The 23543-nt window shown below is 36.6% G+C and overlaps 1 protein-coding gene and 1 long non-coding RNA gene across 3 annotated transcripts in view; one reads left to right on the forward strand and one right to left on the reverse strand.

Moving 5' to 3' along the window:
- The window catches only part of LOC126613944 (probable disease resistance protein At5g66900), a 175911-nt gene that overhangs the window by 65611 nt on the left and 86757 nt on the right, over nt 1–23543 (forward strand). The window lies entirely within an intron of this gene.
- Nucleotides 22504–22942, reverse strand: LOC126613970 (uncharacterized). Its single transcript, XR_007620239.1, has 3 exons — nt 22854–22942; nt 22675–22774; nt 22504–22575 (listed from the first exon to the last, which is right to left on the reverse strand). It is a non-coding gene; the product is annotated as an uncharacterized LOC126613970 (long non-coding RNA).

Genomic DNA, 23543 nt, shown 5'->3' on the forward strand with positions numbered 1-23543 from the left:
GAGGAGTATAACTTGCTTACCTCACTACCATCCTCATCAACTTCATTCACAAAACGATTATTGACTTCATCTTCATCAATGTACTCATCATAAATTGGTGGTGAATCCCAATTGACGAAACTATTTCTTTGATAGTGTGCTCTTCAATCAAATTGTAAATCACAACCATAGTCTTCAACTACAGCGGAAAACCTGCTCTGATGCCACTTGACGCATGACAGAACCAAAGGTCTCGAGAAGAGGGGGATAGATACCTCATATTTGCTCAACCATGGACAACGGAGCTTACTCAACGTCTTTACGGGGATATCCCAGGTTATCATCCCCCGTCTCCCCAAGACTCCTTTGGCTTTTGTCCTGCATCAAGTGACATCAGAGCAGGTTTTTCGTTGAATATGAAGATCATGGGTGAGATTTTTCATCTGTTTGAAAATCAATTGGTTGAAGAGACTAGCTCGGTCGATTGAAATTTGCCGCCAATTTATGACAAGTACTTTGATGACGACGAAGAAGTCAATAAGAACTTTGTTGATTGGAGTTCTACACCAATCTTTGACAAGAAAAATGATTATTATAAGTATTTGATTTTAGTGGCTAATCAAGAGTGTTGTAGGCAGCTTGAGGTCACTTGTTCTCCATATTGGGATTCTGCCCCAATTTTTGTTGACTGCCATGTAGACGCAAGTAAGAGTTCATGGGTTGAACAACGATGTGGACAAATTATAAAGAATGTGAAGCCTCTTGCATTATGTTTTCATGATTATATTTGGGATGAATTCATTGATTGTGCTTTGGTTAAGAGAAAATGCTTGGATAAGGAACTACCTTTTGCTCATTATTGGAGTTTTCTTTTCTCATTCATGAGTATTTACGGTCTCTTAGAAGCAATAAGTTTGGAAGCCTATATGCATCGCAATTCTTTTGGAAGAAAAAAGGGATTAGTCTATACACGATCGAAACAAAAAATATATTATGAATTTTGTGGTCTTTGCAATGTTGTACGAATTGTGATTATCTTACTAAAATCTTTACTTTGGGAAACATTGGTTGGGCATCCAAAAGATCGAGGAAGACCAAATGAAATTCGAGGACGAATTTTCTTCGAGAAGAGGAGAATGATGTGGGAGGAAGACTCAGAGAAAACAATTTGAAACTATTAATATGCTTTGGAATAACAAAGGTTTTGTATTTTAATTACTTAGGAATTTGTTAAGTTATTTTGGGAGTTGTAAGGGTGTCATGGAAACTTGAGGTCTATTAATTTGTAAACGCTTATAAATATTGTACTAGAGAGCTTTGAATGACAGACTTGAATGAATTAAAAAATTGTATTTGCCATGTGCAATTGAAGTGAGTGATTTCTCATTCCCCAATCAAGCATTTGGCTTGGTCGTGTGAGCGAATCCACGATTAGCGACGTGAGCGAGCTCTGTTGCCCCTGGTTGAGTGATTCCCAGGTATCTATCCCCCGTTCTTTCTATTTCCCTCGGTCCTTTGGTTCTCTTCTGAATCACATATTCTCTGTTGCTATCTTTCTCTTCTCTCTATCATCATCCTTCATTTTTGTACTGGATTTTCATCTAAATTCTGTGTGAATCTATGAAGTCATAGCTCACAGTGTACCATTCTCTGCTAACTTTAACATGGCCTTAGAGCCAGGTTGGGTCTGAATCTCTGGGCGTCGATTATGTGAGTGGTAGTGAGTTCATCCTCGCAACATCTCGTTGCAAAGAAACTAGTGAGAGAGAGGTGTGATCTTAGTTTAATATGGCTGGGTCTGGCGGAGGGGAGCTTCGAGCTCCGAAATTCAATGGAGAAAACTTCGATTTCTAGCAAATTTGAATGAAGATGATTTTTCGATCTCACGAGTTATGAAGTATTGTTGAGACGGGTTTTACTTCTCCAGCGAAGACTGAGAAAGAGATAACAGAGGCGGAGATGAAGCTACATCGTGAAAATTTGGTCAAGGATGTAAGGGCTCTTGAAATCATTCAAGGAGCTGTATCGGATTAGATGTTTCTACACATAACAACTCTAGAAACTACGAAAGTAGTATGGGATATTCTGAAGCAAGAGTTCGTACGAGACAAACAAGTACGATCTGTGAAATTACAGGGTCTTCGTCGTGATTTTGAGTATACACGTATGAATGAAGGTGAATCTCTAGCTGCATAGTTGGATAGGTTGTTTGATTTGATAAATCAGATAAAGAGTTATGGAGAAGATCTTAGTAATCAGATAATTGTGCAAAAGTTATTGATCAATTTACCCAAAACATATGATAGTATAGCTTATGTTATAGAGAATACTAAAGATATAGAAGTAATTGATGTTCAAGATGTGGTTGCTATATTGAAAGGGTATGAACTAAGGCTAACTAGACATGGAGAAAGTAGTATTGAGCATGCATTTGCTAGTTTGAATATCTCACCTAAGAATGGTAAATTTTGTAATCAAAATACCAATGCTGGTGGAACAAAATTTCAGAAGAATTTCAAGTTTAAAGGGAAACAGTGGAATAACAGGTTCATTCTAGGTGTAAGAAATGAAACGAGCAACACTGTTAGTGCTTGCAAATACTGTGATAGGCTTCACTATGGAGAGTGTTAGCTGCATGGGAAGATCAAATATCCCAAATGTGGCAAGCTTGGCCATATTGCCAAGGTTTGTAATCTCAATAAGAATGTTCAGCAAGGGAATTTTGCAAACAAAGTGGAGGAACCTGGAAATCTATTTCTTGTTAAACAAACAAGTGGAGTGAAAGTTGTGAGTGACATTTGGTATATAGATAGTGGATGCAGCAATCATATGACCTCCATAGAGGATCTGCTTGTGGACATTGACAGAAGTATTAAAGCAAAAATGTAAGTTGACACATGGGTTCTAGTTGATGTGAAAGGCAAAGGAACTCTTGTTATTGACACTGAGAAGGGAAAAAGATATATCAGAGAAGTCATGCTAGTACATGGACTTGCAGAGAACTTACTCAGTGTTGGACAGATGACTGAACATGGGTATTTTCTTGTGTTTGGTGATTACAAGGTGGATATCTTTGATGACAGAACATTGACAAACTTGGTGGTTAATGTGAAGCAAAAGGGGAACAGGTGTTTTCCACTAATGTTCAAATCCAATGATCAACTAGTATTAAAAGTTAATATGCATCAGTGTGCTACAATGTGGCATAGAAGGTTTGGACACCTAAATTATAGGAGTCTGAAGTAATTGCAGGAACATAATATAGTTCTTGGATTACCTGTGATGCATGATAGTGAAGGTGTGTGTCATGGATGTGCATTGGGAAAGAATCACAGGGAGTCTTTTTCAAAGGAATCAACATCGAAAGAAAAGATGCCACTTGAGCTAATACACTCAGATGTGTGTGGCCCTATGCAAACACCAACAATGAGTGGAAATAGGCACTTCATTACATTCATTTATGACTATTCAAGGATGTGCCAGATCTATTTCTTGAGACACAAGTCAGATGTCTTCCATGTGTTCAAGAAGTTTAAGGCTATGATAGAGCTTCAAAGTGGTTATTATGTGAAGAAATTAAGAACTGATAGAGGAGAAGAGCTCACTTCAAATGAGTTTGAAAAGTCCTGTCAATCTTTGGGGTTAGAGAGGTAGCTCACTGTTGCATATTCTCCACAACATAATGGAGTTGCAGAAAGGAAAAATAGAACCATAGTGGAGATGGCTAAATGCATGCTTCATGAGAAAGACCTTCCATATAATCTCTAGGGTTAAGCAGTGAACACATCTGTGTATCTCCTAAACAAGTGTCCGACAAAAGAATTGGAGAATATTACACCTTTTGAGAAGTTCAGTGGAAGAAAACTTGGAATTAAACACCTGAGAATGTTTGGCTCATTGTGTTATTCTCTCATTCCAAGAAATTTGCAGCTTAAACTAGAAGAAACTAGTGTCACTGGTATCTTCATTGGATATGATACTTGTGAGAAAGGATATAGAGTGCTTAATCCTGAAACACAGAAGGTGATGCTCTCAAGGGATGTGATCTTTGATGAGAATGGAAAAAACATAAAGTCAAGGAAGTGTGCATCCCATTTTCTGCAAATGAATATCTAAATATGAGTGAAGTTGATGAAGGTTCAGATTTCATGGAACATGTTGTATCTGGAGGTTCTCAAATCCAAATTGAAGGCTCTCCAACTACTGTCTCTGGTGAATCAACCAACTCTGTCTTTATACCTAAGTATGATGATACTCCACTGAAATATAGAAACTTAAGTGAGATTTGAGAGATGCCATTTCTGTATTATTGAACCATAATGCTATGATGAAGTTGCATAGGATGAAGCATGGAAGAAGGCAATGGAAGATGAAATATGTATGATTAAAAAGAACCAAATATGGGAATTGGTAAGGAGACCATCTGATAAACCTGTGATTGGGGTAAAATGGGTGTACAAAATAAAGTTAAACTTAGATGGCTTAGTTCAAAAGAATAAAGGTAGGCTTGTTACAAAAGGCTATGCACGAAAGCCTGAAATAGATTATAATGAAATCTTTGTACCTGTTGCAAGGTTAGACACAATAAGGACTCTCATTGCACTGGCTACAAAGAACAAGTGGAAGCTATTTCAATTGGATGTGAAATGATCTTTATTAAATGGTGTACTTGAAGAGGAGGTGTATGTAGACCAGCCAGATGGGTTCATTGTGCAATGAGAGGATGATAAGGTTTACAAACTGCACAAAGCCTTGTATGGTTTGAATCAGGCACCTAGGGCTTGTTATGGAGAGATTGATTCACATTTTGCAAAGTGTGGTTTCAAAAGGAGTACCAGTGAGGCAACATTGTATACCAAGTGTAGAGAAGACTCAGAGATGATTATAGTATCAATTTATGTTGATGATATAATCTACACTAGAAGCTATCAAGATTTAATGGATGAATTCAAAGCTGATATGATGCATAAATATGAGATGATTGATTTGGGACTTTTACATCATTTTCTTGGTATAGGAGTTGTGCAAACTGAAGAATGCATTTTCATACACCAGAAAAAGTATGCCTCATATTTGATGAAGAAATTTGGACTCCGGGATTGTAAACCTGTGAGCACATCACTGGTACCAAGTGATAAATTGAGAAAGGAAGATGAAAGTGGAGCTGTAGATGAAGCTCAATATAGAAAAATTGTAGGTAGTTTGTTGTATCTCACAACAACTAAACCTGACATAATGTATGCTGCATGTTTGTTAGCAAGGCTCATGCATTGTTCTTCTAACAAGCATTATGGGACAGCAAATAGGGTTCTAAGATATGTTCAGGGGACTCTTGATTTTGGCTTGGAGTACAAGAAAGGCGAATGAGCAATTCTGATAGGATTTTGTGATAGTGATTAGAGTGGTTCAGAAGAAGACATGAAAAACACATCTGGGTATGCTTTTACCTTTGGCAATGAAGTTTTCTCTTAGGCTTCAATCAAGCAACAACGTGTTGCTTTATCCACAGCTAAAGCAGAGTATATTAGTGCATCTGAGGCAACAACTCAGGCTACTTGGCTAAGGTTTGTACTGGAAGACTTTGGTGAAGTGCAATCTGTTGCAACACCAATGAATTGTGACAATATTTCAGCCAAAGCTATCACTAAGAATCCTATTTTCCATCAGAAAACCAAGCATATAAACAGGAAGTATCATTTCATAAAGGAGGCATTGCAGCAAAGAGTGATTAATTTGGTTCACTGTCCTACAAATGAGCAAGTTGCTGATATGTTTACAAAGGCATTAGCAAGAGAGCAATTCACCTATCTCAGAGAATTTCTTGGAGTGAAATCAGTTCACAGTTTAAAGGGGGCTGTTAGTGTGTAAATTGTGATCTGATGTGGCAGTTCTAATTCTAGCTTATATTGCTAGAATAATTAGCTAAGTGTTAATTTGGTTGTATCTTTCTTATTTGAGTCTCATAGGTCTTAAGTAAGTAAGGTGTCAAGTGTCTACATCTCATAGGGTGTAAGATGGAAGGCTGAGATTTCTTTGATGTATTTTGAATACTGCCAAAAGTGTATAACCGTTAGAATTGGAGCGATATTCCTTCACTCTCTCTCTAGCAAATGTCATGGTGAATGTGTGTGAATGAAATCTCAAAGTCATATTCTCTGTTGCTATCTCTCGCTTTTCTCTATCATCATCCGTCATTTTTGTACTGGAATTTCATCTAAATTCTGTGTGAATCTGTGAAGTCATAGCTCATAATGTACCATTCTTTGCTAATTCTAACAGTTTCAAATTCAATCTCTGTACAATTCCTTGACTTTTTTGTTTGAAAATCAATATCTTCATGCTCTCCCAAAATAAATTCAACACCAAGGTTGAAGAGTCTCATAAGATAAGAACTTTCATGTCACGGGTCAGGTGTTAATCTCGTTGTGGATAAGTTTCAAAATTCAACACCACAAGGTTGAAGAGTCCCATAAGATAAGAATTTTCATGTCAAGGGCCAGGTGTTAATCTTGTTGTGGATAAGTTTCACTAGTATCTATGCTAATTTCTACTGGTCAAGTTTCCAGAACTGTTCATAAATAATCTAGATGATGTTGCACCATATAGTTCACAAAGTAAAATATATTAATAAGAAAAAAGAGAAAAATCTCTACAACCCTCACATACGTGGACCTCAATGTGCGACAAGTTTGAGTTTCTGTATGTATGGAACTCTCCCAAAACTCTCATGTTCTCCACTAAGTGATGGCCTTCTCTCAACCTCTCCACATCCTCGAAAAGTGGCACACGTAATAGAATGGAAAAGGATCTCTGAACTACTCTTTACGTCTATAAAAAGACGAAGGCTAGGTTCAAATAAAAGGAGGAGACATACAGCAAAAAGCTCTGAGAGAGAGAGAGAGAGTAAAGAGAGCAGCGAATGAGAGAAAAATGAAAGTTGCAGAAATAGAAAGAGAGTCTTAACAGAAAGAGAAGAAATGAGCAAATGGCTGCAATTATGCAGAATGTTCACGGGGAAGAAGAATCAAAGGTAAAAGTTTTATTCTTATTTATCATTTCTTTCCTTGCACTAACCTCCACTTCATGGCGCATGACCTTCGAAGCAAAGTTAGTTTCCCACATGCTCCTACAAAGAAATGCTCCAGTGAAGGACCTCTCTTTATAATAAATCAAAATGGTGCCAATCCTTTTTTACTCTAGAAGCAATCTTCCGGTGATCAAAGCTGTTGGGCAAGAAAAAAAAACTAGAAGTAACAACCCTTCTCCGCTATCAAAGTGCTCTTCGAAATTAGACCAATAAGGTTAGCTTTCAAGTGATTGTAGCAGTTCGGCATGCAAGAACAAAAATGGTTCCTACCACAAGAAAAGCACTTAAATTCTCGCCTTTTTTCGAAAGAACGTAACCAATCAGCATAGAAGGATGGTCGAAGTCTTCTCGTCAAGACTTTCTCGGCACAGTATATCTGCACGCAGACGCAGAGCTGCAGGAAAGTCAACTTCTTCAAGATGTTCATCTTTAGCGGCTCGGATTTACTCATCAAGCATTTTCTCGGCACATCATGTCTCCACGTAGACACGGAGGTGCCGGAAAGTGATCTTTACGGTGAAGGTCAAAATCTACTCGCCAAGAATTTTCTTGGCACAGCATGTCTCTATGTAGACAAGAAGGTGCGGAAAGTGATCTTTATGTTGAAGGTCGAAATCTACTCGTCAAGAATTTTCTTAGCACAACATGTCTCTATGTAGACACGAAGGTGCCGGAAAGTGATATTTACAAGAAAAGTCGAAATCTACTTGTCTAGAATTTTATCGGCACAACATGCCTCCACGTAGACACGGAGGTGCCGAAAAGTGATCTTTACAAAAAAGGTTGAAATCTGTTAATCTAAGAATTTTCGGCACAGCGTATCTATACGTGGATATAGAGGTGCTAGGAAATTAACATCTCTACACCAAGACATTTGTACGCTAACACTATGAAGAAATTCTGAAGACCATGAAGGTTTTGAATACTGCATATCATGTAGAACAAGGAAGCAGTAGCCAAATGACGATGTCATCGCCAGTCCCCACTGTAGCAACGAGGAACAGTAGTCGCCATCTCGTTCGATTCCAAATGATGATGGCGGCATGTTCTTCTCTAGATCACCAACTGTGCAGAAGAAAGAACGTTCAGATCATTCCCGCCAAATACCAAGATAAAGCTGAAATGGGCTCTTATTGGAACAAATGAAGAAAAATAAGGAAATTTTTTGGAGGTCATTTTCAATGGCAAAGCCAGAATTTCATGAGAAGAGGCATTCACAAATGTAAAAAAAATGGTGGCTAACAATTAAAAATCTACTAAACGTAGGGGTGGAATTTTTTCCCGAAAATCCTGAACCGTCCCGAACCCGTCCTGAAATTTGACCGAAAAATGCCCGAACTAAATTTCCAAAAAAATTTGATACCTGAAACCGAACCCGTCCTGAAAGTTTCAGTTTGGGATTCGGCCACAGCTTTGAACACGTTCGGTAATCCCGAACCGAACCCAATATTATATATATATTTTTTTTAATTTTTAATTAGAAATTACTCGAATCGTTGGATTTGTTAAGAAGATCTAATCTAACCATCCATTGAGTTAGGCTATTTGTTAGGTCTCTCAGACTCTCTCTCAGTCACTCTCGCTCACTCTCTCAGTCTCTCTCACAGTCACTCACACTCTCACTCACAGTCTCGCCGCTCGTGCTCTCTTCGCTCCACTCCTTCGTCGAATCCACACCGTTCCTCGTCCTCCATCGACTCACGCCGCTCCTCCTCCTCTATCGACTCACGCAAACATAGGAATGAAGTCTCGAGTCTGACACCAATTGAATCCCAAAATCCAGGTAAGGGTTTCTGATTTTCACTGGGGTTTTGTTCTTTAGTGTTTAGGGTCAAATTTCATGTTGATTAACTTGATTTCTGAGTATTTTGTCGAATGTGTGAGTGAGGGTTTGAGGACTGTGGGTTTCGAATTAGGGTAGGTAACTGTAGGACCTGCATGCAGGATATGGTTCTATGTGTTTTGTCAAAATATCTTCTCTCCAAATGTTTTGCAATGGAAAATGTATAAGATATGGTTCTATATTAATTGCAGGAGCATTCTCACCAATATTCAAATGAGTTAAGGAAGATCTGAAACATAAATTTTGTAGAATGAAGTAGACCACAGTAGAGCTTTCCTTGTCTAATTCCAGCAACATAGCAGCATCGGATATACAGGTAACAGGCATATCTGAAGTGGTTAGTTCTTAACTAGAAGATATTGAGCAACAAATATTTTTGTTTTTGCATGCACTTTTTTTTCCCTCGTAATCTCCGGTCCATTTTTCTCATCCCCTTGTAGTTTTCCCATTGTTATGTATATCACACTCGTAATTGATTGCATTGACTTGAACACATCTTGTGCTGCTCTTCACTTCACTTTGTGTTGTATTGTATGCCATACTCCTAACATGAATAAATTAATGTGGCTGACATTGCTTTCTTTCTTTTAGAAAAGTGATAAAATTTTCTTCTTGGCATTCAAAATTAATGCCATACTTCTAACATGAATAAATTAATGTGTTGATTTTGAAGATCTTTATGCTGTCTTTGGACTCCGTGGCATGCTCAAACTTACATTTGGAGAGAAAATACTTTAAGATAGAATATTTTGATTATATTCTGAGATAAACATGTGTTTGACTTTGATATATATATTTGTTTATGGATTAGTTTATGGAATGTGCACTCTGTCAGTTTATGGATCAGTTTATGGTTGTGATATATATGTGATATATATGTGTTTGATCAGTATATGAGATGAGATATGTGAATCTTATATATATGTTGAACTGTGTTGTGATATATTATTGTGCATTGTCAGGATGGACGGGTTTGGTAATGGTAGTGGTAGCCAATCACAATCTACTAGTACACCTAGGATCTTGGTTTTAGTAAAACGAAAGCCACAGTACATTCGAACTGAATACTATGAAGATTATTGTGATGATGATATGGATATGGATACTGATATAAGGTTAGAAGAAATAGATGAAGAAATAGAGGAAGAAGAAGGTGAGGAGGATAATGTTGAATTGGACAAGTGGCAGATGCCTTCGGTGGCCACATTAGCAAGTAGGGTGGGTCAACGAAAAAAAGTAATAGGACTAAGGGGCCAAGTCCGGCTTGGAATGATGCCACTAAGGTAAATGTGACCGATGAATTTGGAATTACAACGATTATGGCAGAGTGCAATCATTGCAAAATGCAAGTGCAGGCGGAGTCCTCTAGACATGGGACGAAAGGTATTCTTGATCATTTGAAGAAATGCCCGGATTCTAGTCTCTACGAGGCACTGGATTCGAAACAACCATTGTTGTCACAAGGGATGATGGGGGGTCAAGTTGTCGTTCACACTTTCAATAAAAAAAGACTTGATATGAAATGTGTGAAATGGATAATAAAAACAGAGATGCCTTTTAGGGTGGTTGATCAAGAGGACTTTAGAGATTGGATCTATGACTTGAATTCAAAGTACAAGCTTCCAAATAGGCATAAGGTGGAGGCGGCGGTTTTAGAATTGTATTTTACATAGAAAGAAAAAAAATCAAGAGGGTGGTTGATGGTTTAAGGGTGAGTATCACTACCGATACTTGGACCTCAATCCAAAATATTAATTACATGGTGGTGACGGCACATTTTTTTGGACAATGATTGGACTTTGCATAAGAGGATCCTAAATTTTGTTCAAATTACGTCTCACAAGGGTGATGATATTGGGAGGTGTCTAGAGGTATGCTTGAATAATTGGCTCATAGACAAGGTATTTAGCATTACCGTTGACAATGCTAGTGCCAATGACACCGCCATTGCATACATGAAGAGAAGGCTCAAGTCCAATGGTACTCTTTTACTTGATGGGGCTCACTTGCACATGAGGTGTGCTTGTCACATCCTCAATTTGATAGTTAAAGATGGAATGACGGAGCTTAGTCGTGAGATTGAAGGGGTAAGGAATTGTGTCAAGTTCATACACTCATCTTCCGCGAGGTTGGAGACTTTTAGGGAGTATTGCGTCTTGATGAGATTTGATAAGATGTCGAATATTCCTTTTGATGTTGTCACAAGGTGGAATGCCACCTATGAAATGCTCAATAATGCCTTCAAATTTAAGCAAGTGTTCTCAAGGATGGCGGATGAGTGCAACATTTTCATCTCTTACTTTCAAGAGGAGGTATTTAAAGAGATTAATGGGGTCACAACCAAGGTGAAACAGGTGGGTCCTCCAGTGGTAGAAGCTTGGGAGAGGGCTGTGAGTTTTGCTCACTTTGTTAAAATGTTTTATGATGCCACCTTGACACTTAGTGCAACCTTAACTTCAACTTCAAACTTAATACTTGGCATGGTGATTGCATTGCAAGTGGAGATAGAAGAAAAGATTTGCAATTCCTCTAATGCCACTTTGCAAAGTGTGGCAACTTCCATGAAGCTTAAGTTTGACAAGTATTAGGGGGGACATTGAAAAGGTTAACCCTATACTCTTTATAGCCCAAGCACTCGACCCGAGGTACAAGTTTGAAATGTTGGAGGCAAGCCTCCGCTATTCATGTGAGGCAATCTTGGATGTGAAGATAAGTATTAAAAAAAACTTGACAGATTTGTTTAAGGTGTGTATAAGGAGGGAGAGGTTTCTAGTAGTAGTAGTGTTACCGTGGATCAAAGGCCAAGTGTTGTGGTAGATGATTCTTCGGGGTTGGAAGATGATGATGTTGCCACAAGAATGCAAAGGAAAATCCAACAAAAAAAGCTGCGGCCCAACAAAACGAGATATCCAATGAAGTGGATATGTATTTCAATGGTCCTCACCAAAGCTTAACATATGAAGGTTTCAATATTTTGGATTCGTGGAAAGTCAATTGTGGAACATATCCAACTCTTAGTAAGGTTGCTAAGGACATTTTTGCTCTTCCTAGTAGCACCGTTGCTAGTGAGAATGCTTTTAGTCTTGGTGGAAGAGTTGTAGATCTTTTTAGAGCTTCCCTAACACTAAGAACAGTTGAGGCTTTGGTGTGTACAAGTGATTGGCTGAGGGGGAATGAAATGTCCTTCTACAAGGAGCCTACAATTGATGACCTCATGTTCTACAAGGAACTTGAAAACTTGGAGAAGGGTAAGTGAAGTATTTGATTTCATGTTTTTATTTTCTTAGTTTTATAATTTATGCATTCACATTCTAAATATATTTTGTGTTTTATTGTTTTTATCGTTTTAGAGTTGCCTAATATGGGAGGTGAGGAGAATCCCACACAAAGTGAAATGCCACCTCCTCCACCACCTCAAGTTCAACGCCGCCCGTCACCACTTCCGCGACCACCCATTTCAAGAGCATCTACACCAACAAAAGGAGGATTCAATTATCAATAAGAGGAAGGGGTCCACCATCAACGGCAACGGGTCATTCATCAACAAGGGGAAGGGGCCGAATGGGCTAAAGGGAATGAACTTACTTAAGCTTCATTTTGGTTGCATGCACTTTCTCGTTTATAAACTATGTTTTGCTTTTGGTTTGTAACTTAATCTAAATTCATTCGGAAGTTTGGTTTGTAAAATTTAACTTATTTCATTTTGGTTGCATGCACTTTTAATTAACTAGTTTGGTAGACAATTGTAAACTTAAGCTTAACTTGTTAGTTGTTGCTTCCTTGGTATGAAAATTGAAACTGGTGGTATTGTGAAACTGAAATTGTGAAGCTTTATGTGATATTGTGGTGAATTGTGAAACTGAAAGTCTGAAACTAGTGGGCTGTGCGTGCAGGCAGTGGGCTGCAACCTCCAAGCCTGCAATTGTTCCTTTTTTTTTCTTTTTTCTTTTTTTTTCTGAAAAATGGGTGGGCTTACTTGTTAAACAGCTTAAAATTGTAAAAAGTTTTAAAAGCCCAACATTTTGGGCTTCAAGGCCCAATCCCAAAGTGACCCGAAAATCCCGAAACACTTTCAGGAATCCCGAATTTCGGGAAATGAATAGTTTCGGTTTGGTTTCGGGATATAAAATCCCATCCCGAAATGTTTTGGTTTGGGATTCGGGTTAGGGGTTTCAGTTCGGGATCCCGACCCGAACCAACCCTAACTAAACGAAACATCATAATAACATATTCATTGTCAATGGTGTGTTTGAAGGTGTTTTGAAAATGACTGAAGATGTTTTTAATGAAAGTGTTTATAGAACGAATCCTTAATTAAAGTGTAAAGTAAATTCGAAAAAGAACTTGAAGTGCTTACAAGAAGTACATAATTGGTGATTATTCCAAACTTTTGAAACCTAAAAACACTTTCACCAAAAGCATACTGAATGTACTTCCAAGCATGCAAAATATTACTTGTTTCATGGTAACTTTGTCATCTATACTATTAACTTTGTCATCCACACACCTCTTTTTATTTCTCACACACCACTCTTAATTTAAATAGTGCAAATCAATAAAAAAATTCTAAACACTAACACAGTAACACTTAAATAAGGGGTAGGATAGAGGATAAACAATAAAAAGTTACAGACAATAAGATAGATTTTACAAATCTTATTGTTCGTTGAATTAATTTGAATTTGGTATGACTATATATATATATGAAATTTCAGAAAATGAGAAGAAGAATAACTTTGTAGATTTGGAGTCCCATTTTTGGGTTCTACCGTGAAAGAGAAAAATTTAAGTAGATTTTTTTTTTCATTTAAAAGTGGAGGTTTAGTGATAAGTTTTTTTTTTATCAAATGCTAAAGATTATTAATTCTATATGATATATATAATAAAGTATTAGAGTTAGTGGTGAGATGTTGGAAGTTGAAATTTGGAATAGGAAGAATAGATTTGAATTGTTGTACTATTGACCAATAAGAGGAGGATTCTAAATGAAGGAGGCACAATACCAATTTGAGGAGGGTTGCAAAGAAAATCTCAGGATGAGCCTAGGCCCATCCTTGTCTCAAGGTCCGTCCGCCACTTGTTCACGTGGTCCCCCGCAACCCAGGTCCTGTCTGCAGAGTAATTAGGCTCGCAGAAGTCCAAAGTTTACTGCAAGCATGGTCTCTCGGAAAAAAAAAAAAAGGGAGAATCCATTAGGGCTTAATTTTGGCAGTCCGAAGACTTCCATTCAATCATGATGACGTGCAAAATTTTGCACAACATGATTGTGGAAGATGAGTACATCAAAATTGAAGAAGATTCAAACGAAGATGTGAATGATGATCAACCAACACATGCGAGAGCTATTGCAAGAGATGTTGAATATTTCGCTCCAACCACATATGAGACCAAATAGGATAGGGTCACCTTGAGTGAGTATATGAGATGTTTAAATAGAATTCAAGCTCTTCAATGTCATGACACACTCTGCAAGGATTTGGTTGAGCATGTATAGCGCCGAGAAGGTGAACGTTGATGATGTTGGTTAAGCATTTATGTAATAATTTTAAGTATACTATGTTGTTATTTTCTAGTAATAAATTTAAGTGTCTTCTTGTGCAAAATATTTTGTCTAGTACGTTGGATAAATTATTGAATGGAGGTTGAATTATTGAAGGCATCTATTCTACATCAAAGTGTGGAATAATAAGTACAATAATTATTGAAGGCATCTAAATTAATAGAAACAATACAACCAATAATACATAAACTTAATACAACCGATAATTCATAAACCACATAATTAATAAATTAATAAACTTAATTAATAAAGCACATAATTCATACACTACATAAACTTAATAATCATATTCACCATCTTCACTTGGTGATGGACTTCGTTGAAATGTTGGGATATAGGGTTCAAATGATTCATCATCTTGAAACATACTCCTTGAGGCAAACTTTCGCATAATTTCCTTTTGCTTACCACGTAAGAACTTCTTCCTCTCTGGAGTGTATTTGCTGAGGTCCTTCATCATGAATTCAATTTCAAACCTATTTTCATCCCTATCCAAGATTTCCTTCATTTGCAAACGCATTCGGGCCGTTTCATCTTGGCGAGCGCTATGAGTTTCATTCAATTTTGCAATTCCGGTATCAAAGTGTCATCGGATCTTGGGACTTCCCTTTTCTCTTTGCTTCATTTTGTTTATCTCTTCCCGATGGCCTTGCAAAAGAATGAGATGGGGTCATTTCATCGACACCTTCATCTCCGACATTTGTCTGTGCGGCTTCACATTGAAATAATTTTCCCCATTGTTGGTCCGCATCGGTTCCCCACCTTGGACAATCCTTGAGGACGTCCCAAGCATGTTGCAACTTAAAAACTTGATTTTTTGGTGTTACTCTTGTCTTGTAAATTTCGATTGCTTTGTCACCCTATGCAAAAAATACATAAAAATAATTAGTTGCAACATAATATTATGTATATAACAAATAAAATATCAAGAACAAAACTCACAATTTATGTGGCACTCCTTCCACTAGCCATGCCAACCACGGCTCTCTCCAAGTTTCCCTTCCATAAAGTGCATGTTTTGTTGATAGTCTTCCACCGATCATAAACACCACCACCATCCCACCCGCCGCCATTGCAGTTTTCTTGAAACTTTGCAATTATTTTATCCCACAAAACCTTCTTATTTTGATTTGTGCCAACTGCACCATCTTCGCTAACAGAAACCCATGCCAAGCATAAAGCAACATCTTCCTCACATGTCCAATTATGACCTCTAATATGCTATCTTGCCATGTTGAACAATTTGGAAATGGAAAGAATTGGTAGAAAGATAAATTGGAAGAATTGTAAGAGAAAATTGAGTTTTGTGTGGATGTTTGAACAAATACATAGATATTTATAGAGTTTTTGGGTGAATTTTGAGTTAAATATTTTTTTAATTATTTTAGCCGTTGGATTTAAATTTGGGCCGTAAGATTTTTTTTTTTACCGTTAGATTTGATTATATTCAATCTCAGCCATTGGATTCAATGTATTTTAAAATAACATATTCTAAAAAAAATTAAATTTGAATCTGGACCGTTGGATCAACCAACGGTCCTTAAAGCCCAGCCATATGATCAAAATTATAGCCGTTGGGTTTTTGTGGGTGGCCGACATAAGCCTGACAGCGGGGCCCATCGCTGTCGGGAAACCTTTGCAAGTGCACCGCGTGGTGCGCGTTGGAGCGTGGGCTGGCCGAGACTGACCCAACAACCCGCGAGTCCACTCGCATGGGGGGGGGTATTTGGCCCAGCTTTGGCATTTGACATTTAGCCTAAAGTTTTAGCATGGGTTGGAGAGTGTTTAGGGGGGAAATGTGGGGGGAAATTTAGCATTTAGCCCACCATTGGAGATGGTCTTAGGAGGGGTTTATTTGAAATCAAGATCTTTAGTTCTTCTGCTACTCAGTACTATGGTATGATAATATTTCTTTTCATTTGGAAGTGAGAAGTCTTAGGTTCGAATCTCCTAGATGGCGTCTTTAGTTCTTCTGCTACTCAGTACTACAGTATGGTAATATTCATTTTCATTTGGAAGTGAGAAATCTTAGGTTCGAATATCGTAGATGGCTAATTCGATACCAAATTAGTTTACGCATTGTGTGGTCTATCCAAATTTCCCCTTCTCTTAGTATAAAAAATATCAATATACTTCAAAAAAAAAAAAAAAAAGAATTTGGTTCCTCTTTGATGCCGTGACAAGTATGCAAGGAAACAAAATTCCCTGTGGCAAAATAAAAGCATAGCGAGTAGAATTCAAAATGATCAAAGAATACCGCATCTCCAAATAAATAACTAAAAGATGTTTTATCTTGTCTGCCATGTGAAGTCAAGTCCAAGTTCACAGGGAAGAAAAAAGCTTGCTGACAACTTCCCAAATTAATTGATAAAAACACTCACGTGGCAACCCTTAAAAAATAAGTTTTAACAAAACATTTTGGTACAGTTCACTTTTTAATAGTTCACTTTTAATGAAAAATCATATTTTTACATTTTGGAATTAATGAACTATGTCTGCACAAGCTGAAACTGCACAAGGCACCAAATCAAACACAAAATATTTTTCTTTTCAGTGGGTCTTTCACTCTTTGGAATTAATGAATTATGCCAGTTTGATTTCGCTAACGATATGTAGGCAATCTAGAGATTCAGTCTAGATGCAATTGCACAAAGACAAAAACCCAAAATTGAATCTCTGGTTCATCTCAACCAAATTCACCATAAAATCCAAATCGAGCCCCTTATTCATCTCAACCAAATTCACCACAAAGTCCAAATTGAATCCCTGGTTTATTCAACCAAATTCACTCAAACAAATTCGAAGTATTCAAATAAACCAAACACAAAACTTTTTTTTAGTGGGTCATTCACTCACTAAAAATCTCAAACCAAATCATCCAAGAACTACGAATGGCTTGATCCCTCCAAAAAGAGTACGTAGTAATCAAGGGCTCAACCGAGGTGCAGTTGCAAAACCAAACAAACATCCAAATCCCCAAGTTATGATTTATTCATATTGGAATCAAAAGGTTATTTTATTTTTAATCAAAGGTTGTAATTAACAGACGTATAGTCTAAAATGGGTCAAACAAAAATTAATAAAACCCTCTTCAGAAAAATGAACGAGAGTAAGATTGTGTCTGATAGATTATTTGTTACATTTTTGTACAATTTTTGCTCAACAGATGCATTGCCGAATCTAGAGAATTGATTAGTTATTGACTATTGCGATGAATTGGTCTCAAACTATGTTTTTCAACAAATACAGCTCGATTAATCTCATTCAACGTTAATAGTTGAAAAAAAAAAAAAAAAAAAGAAAGGGTCATATTTTCTCTTTTGGTTACAAGAACGTGCCATATTTTCTTTCTTTTAAAAGTTGTTCTGATGATATATTTAAGAAAAAAACAATAGGCTTTTGAGCTTTTCACAGAGAAGTCATTGACAAAGTAGATAATAAATAATATTATACTTTAGAAGGAAATACACAAATTTAATACTTTAGAAAATAAATAACATCCATTATACTTTAGAAAATAAAATATACAAGTTTAATACTTTGTAATGGAAGAACGGCACACAATAGAAATTTCACAACTAAAAATTAATTAGAGCATGTCAATAATTAAAAAAAAAAAGACTTGGCTTAATGGGAAGGGCTCAAAGAAATTTCACAGCAAATAATCAATTAAAGCGTGACAATTAGGTAAATGAGGAGGTTTTTTTGCTCTAATTGAGCTCTTGGAAAGTATTTTTGTATAAAACTTATAGCTTTGGAACCAATAATTGTACATTAGAAAAGATAGCTGATATTTTTTTTATTAAAAAGAGAGCTGATTTTTAATTAATCAATTTTGAAGTTTTTGTGTATATTCTATGAAGACATAAGGGAACTATACTACAGTCTCCTCACATAAAATTCTCAGCTTTGTTATTTTTCATCAAACTATGATTCATGCAAACGGGATCAATTTATCAGTAGATATATGATACACGTAAATGAGATTGAAAATCAATAGAAATGTTCCATGAGATTGTCTACCATCCATTATTTTGATCATTCCGTTAAAAACTCCGTTAAGTGTCCCGGAGCTCTTGGCCGAAAGTTTGGGCAATTTTCAAAGCTTCGTAACTCAATCGTTTCTTAACCAAATTAGACCCATAATATATCAAAATGAAGATAGGAAAGTGTAGAACAAGATTATACCTATTTGGAATCCCAATGGTTGCCCGAGATGGCTGGAAAATAGCCTGAAAGCTGATTGGTCAGCCGGAACACTGGAAAACTCGCCGGAAACTGGATAAACTTTAAACAGTCATAACTTCTTCAATACTCAACTAAATCGAGTGAATCAAAAACAAAAATCATACTTCTCAACAGGACGAAGAGTATGATACCTTTCTCGACTGCTAAATCATAGTGGTTTGGCTGGAAAATGACTCCAAAGAGCCTGTCTGGTCTCTAGTTAGCCACTTTCGAGCCGTTTTCGGTCAAACCACTGCAAATTAGCCATCGCGAAAGGTACCATTCTCTTTGTCTCGTTGAGAAGTATGAGTTTTGTTTTGAATCACTCGATTTCGTTGAGTATTGATGAAGTTATGAACGTTTAAAGTTTATCCAGTTTCCTGCGAGTTTTCCAGTTTTCCCGCGGACCAGTCAACTTTTAGGCTATTTTTCGGCAATCATTGGCTTCCAAATATATATAATCTTATTCTACACTTTCTTATCTTCATTTTGATATATTATGGGTCGAATTTGGTTAAGAAACGATTGAGTTACGAAGTTTTGAAAATTGCCCAAATTTTCGGCCAAGAGCTCCGGGACACTTAATGAAGTTTTTAACGGAGAGACCAAAATAATAGATGGTGGACAATCTCAGGGACCATTTCTATTGATTTTCAATCTCAGGGACCATTTCTATTGATTTTCAATCTCAGGAGCTAAAATGATGTGTTATACAAATCTCCGGGACCATTTGACTAAAAAGCCAAAAAAAAAAAAAAAAAGGGCCATGTGTTGTCAACTTTGTTGAGGTCGCCCACTACGCCTTCATTTACCTTACTCGGCAGTTTGTGGGCTCGGATTGCAGGACGTTTCCAAGAAACGAAACAGTAGAATAACTGAAGGGTCGGTTAGCGATTTCGTAACCATTTCATATACAATTTACAGTGAGCGTGATGCATCATCAGTTTTGTCAATGCATGACTTTTATGAATGTATTTTTGCTCAACAAGTGAAGTCCTACCAAATGACACGATAACTCCAACAACTACGCACAATATATATATATATATATATATATATATTTTTTTTTTTTTTTTTTTTTTTTTTTTTTTTTTTGAAAAAACGAAATTATCTATATAATAGGAAAGGGGTGAGCTTACATCACAATAAGCTAGCAATAACGTAGTTCAAATTTGCATTTGGCGAGAATCAAACCTAAAACATATCATTTACAAGTGAAGATGAATATTACTAGACTGTAATACTAAATGGTAATGTGCATAAGAAATATTAAATACATTTATTTAATAACTAAAATTAAAAATCAAAATTAAAAGTCAAAATTTAAAACTTAAAGAATTAGCTTTAAAAACTGCATAATTAAAGGTAGTTATCAAATAAATTTAATTTTCAAAAAAGATAAAACAAAAATTGAAAATGAAATGATAATCAATTGGCCTCGTTGCTTTCAATTTTCATTTTCTTCAAAATAGAAAACTAAAAGCAGTAACCAAACGATATCAGTTTTAGAAAATAACTGTCACCGACCACAAGTTGGAGCAAGGAGTCATTTGATAGGCGAAAGGAGAGAGAGACTAGTAGTAGTTTCTAATAGGATTTTTAGCTAAAATGATCTCTGAAATTTGCATAACATCACTTTGGTTCCTGAGATTGAAAATCAATAGAAATGGTCTCTAAGATTGTCCACCAACCATTATTTTGGTCATTCCGTTAAGTGTCCCGGAGCACTTGGCCGAAAGTTTGGCAAATTTTCAAAGTTTCGTAACTTAATCGTTTCTTAACCAAATTCGACCCATAATATATCAAAATGAAGATAAGAAAGTGTAAAACAAGATTAAACCTATTTGGAAGCCTAATGGTTTCCAGAGATGGTAATAAAATAGCCTGAAATGTGACTAGTCCGCCGGAAAACTGGAAAACTCGCAGGAAACTGGGTAAACTTTAAACGTTCATAACTTCTTCAATAGTCAACGAAATCAAGTGATTCAAAAACAAAAATCATACTTATCGACGAGACAAAGAGAATGGTACATTTCTTGGCGGCTAAATCCTCGTGATTTGGCTGGAAAACGGCTCAAAAGTGGTTGTCTTGGTCTTGAGTTAGCCACTTTCAAGCTGTTTTCCGGCCAAACCACGGTGAATTAGCCATCAAGAAATGTACCATTCTCTACGTCTCATTGATGAGTATGATTTTCGTTTTTGAATCATTCGAATCATTCGATTTCGTTGAGTATTGAAGAAGTTATGAACATTTAAAGTTTACCCAGTTTCCTGCGAGTTTTTCAGTTTTCCTGCGGACCAATCATATTTCAGGGTATTTTCCGGCCATCTCTGGCAACCATTGGGCTTCCAAATGGTATAATCTTGTTCTACACTTTCCTATCTTCCTTTTTATATATTATGGGTCGAATTTGGTTAAGAAACGATTGAGTTACGAAGCATTGAAAATTGCCCAAACTTCCAGCTAAGAGCTCCGGGACACTTAACAGAGTTTTTAACGGAATGATCAAAATAATGGATGGTGGACAATCTCAAGGACCATTTCTATTGATTTTCAATCTCATGAACCAAAGTGATGTGTTATGCAAATCTCAGTAACCATTTTGGCTATAAAGCCTTTTTAATATATTGGCATTCCAAGAGTCCATGCTTTCGAGGTATAGTAACAAAAGATAAAGCAAAAACAATTGTAATTTCAACAAAGGTCTTTGTACAGAAAATTGACAATGTCCGCAATTGTTGCATCAAAATTTCTGATGCCTGGCCAGGTCTAGAGGAAATGAATATCGACTATTGCCATGATTTGGTGGAACTGCCTGCTAAGCTCTGTGATCTTGTTCATATGAAGATGCTCAGTGTCACCAACTGCCATAAGCTATCTACCTTGCATGAAAGATTGGAAAGCTAGAGAATTTAGGAGTACGACAAAAAAAAAGGACCTTTTGGGACGGTCAAAATGAGTCACAAAAACAGCAAAAAGCGTCGCAGCAACCCTTTTACAACGGGCTTGCGAGAGCCAATGACTCGTTGCAATACATAGGCGTCGTAAATGTTGGTTGATTATATCCGACGTTTTCACCGTGTCGCAAATACTATTTGCTACAGGTTTGCGACAACAAGTAACGCATCACAAATAATAGGCACTAGGTTTTAAAAAAATATTAGGCGTCAAATGAGACTCCACAATCACATTATTTTTAACAGCTTCACCAAAATTGTTTCATGTGAAATGTTACTACATATTTCAAACTAGAATAAAATCCAATACTGATACAATTCATAATTCACAAAATGAGAAACACTTGGATATCAAAGAATGTATTTCACTTACAGTAATGAAACATATATACATGATCAAAACGTTTATAGGTTCTATATTCCTACGTCAAGGTCCTCATGATAATACAAACCATGTAGAATTGTCTTCAAACGTCTGCTTCCACCTCTCGTCATAGACCTCCTCAAATATGTCCTTAAACCTGGAGCAGTCAAATAACTCAACATTTGTAAGAATTTCCTTATTGAACTAAATGATATAGAATTCATAGTTGAATGATGAATAATTCTTCCAAGAAAGGTAAATTTACCTGCCATCATACTTCACTAGTTCTTCATAATAGTGTTTTTGGTGCTCAAGTATAGTGGCCACTTCTTGGAAAGAGCCAAAGACATTGACAAGTCGGCAAAAGCTCGAATAGACTACCAAAAAATAAAGGTTTTTTTAGTAGAGTTTATCAGCACATTTGCCTAAACAAACAAAAAGGTATGCGATGCCCATTGTGGTAACACAAACCTCATCAGCATTATACATAGAAAGGGCCACACCAGGCCCTTTGAAATTGTGAACATCAAGTGCAACAAGGGAGACTCCTTCTGGGACTTAGCATTACAAACAGAGATGCGAAGCAGAAAACCATATTCAAGGGAAATTACTTCACCAGAACAATCATATGATCTAGAATGTTGAGATTTACTTACCAAAAACCATTTCAAGTTTTCATGGCCCTTTGACAACTGTATCAGGCTCGATACTGATCGCCAAAGGCATGCCTACGAATACATATGGCTTTCTTCCAACCTGTAAATTGGACACGTATTGAGCACTTCCCATAACATTTTACTTACATTCAAGATTAGAAATGACTTCAAGCTATTACCAGGAACTATTCTAGGGATGTTTCTACATAGAATAGTTTCATGAAAAAATAGCACCTGTAAATTAAAGCATTACATTTCAATTAGAGATTGTTCAAACAGTTAGGTAATCTTTCAGATGCTAACTTAATTTGTAACTTATGAACGAAAACGAGTAACAAAACTAAGAGTATTAAATTTTGTTTTGTATTAAAAGGAGATGACGTCTCAGATACAAACCGTCTAGAATGTTTCTAATTGTGCCCTTTGGACTCCACATTGATTTCAACCCAAACTCCTTCATTCTGGTCTCATCTGCAAGGTATATGAGAAATTGAAATTAGATGAGACAACATTTAAATGTCCAGGTAGAGCAGATAGATCATCTTATTGCTAAGGAAAGTATTTGAGCAGCCATAATGTATATCGTAAAGGATTCAAGGTCCTCGTGATAATACATACAAAACAGCATTATAGAAAAGCAAAAACAACTAACCAGGGGTTACTGTAGCACATTACACAACAAAATTGTGCCTGCAGGGCATAAAAGGTTAAAATCAAACAAATAGAAGAAGCAAAAACTAACGATTCAAAGGTAAGAAATGTTGGGATACGGTCCAGCCCATGATGAATGTTCTAGATTATTCTAGTAAACAAGTGAGGTGGCTGGAGCATGCTAGACAATTCTAGCAAGTTATTAAGTTGGTGGAAGA

The sequence above is a fragment of the Malus sylvestris genome, chromosome 2 (assembly GCF_916048215.2).
Source record: "Malus sylvestris chromosome 2, drMalSylv7.2, whole genome shotgun sequence".
Taxonomy (NCBI): Eukaryota; Viridiplantae; Streptophyta; class Magnoliopsida; order Rosales; family Rosaceae; genus Malus; species Malus sylvestris.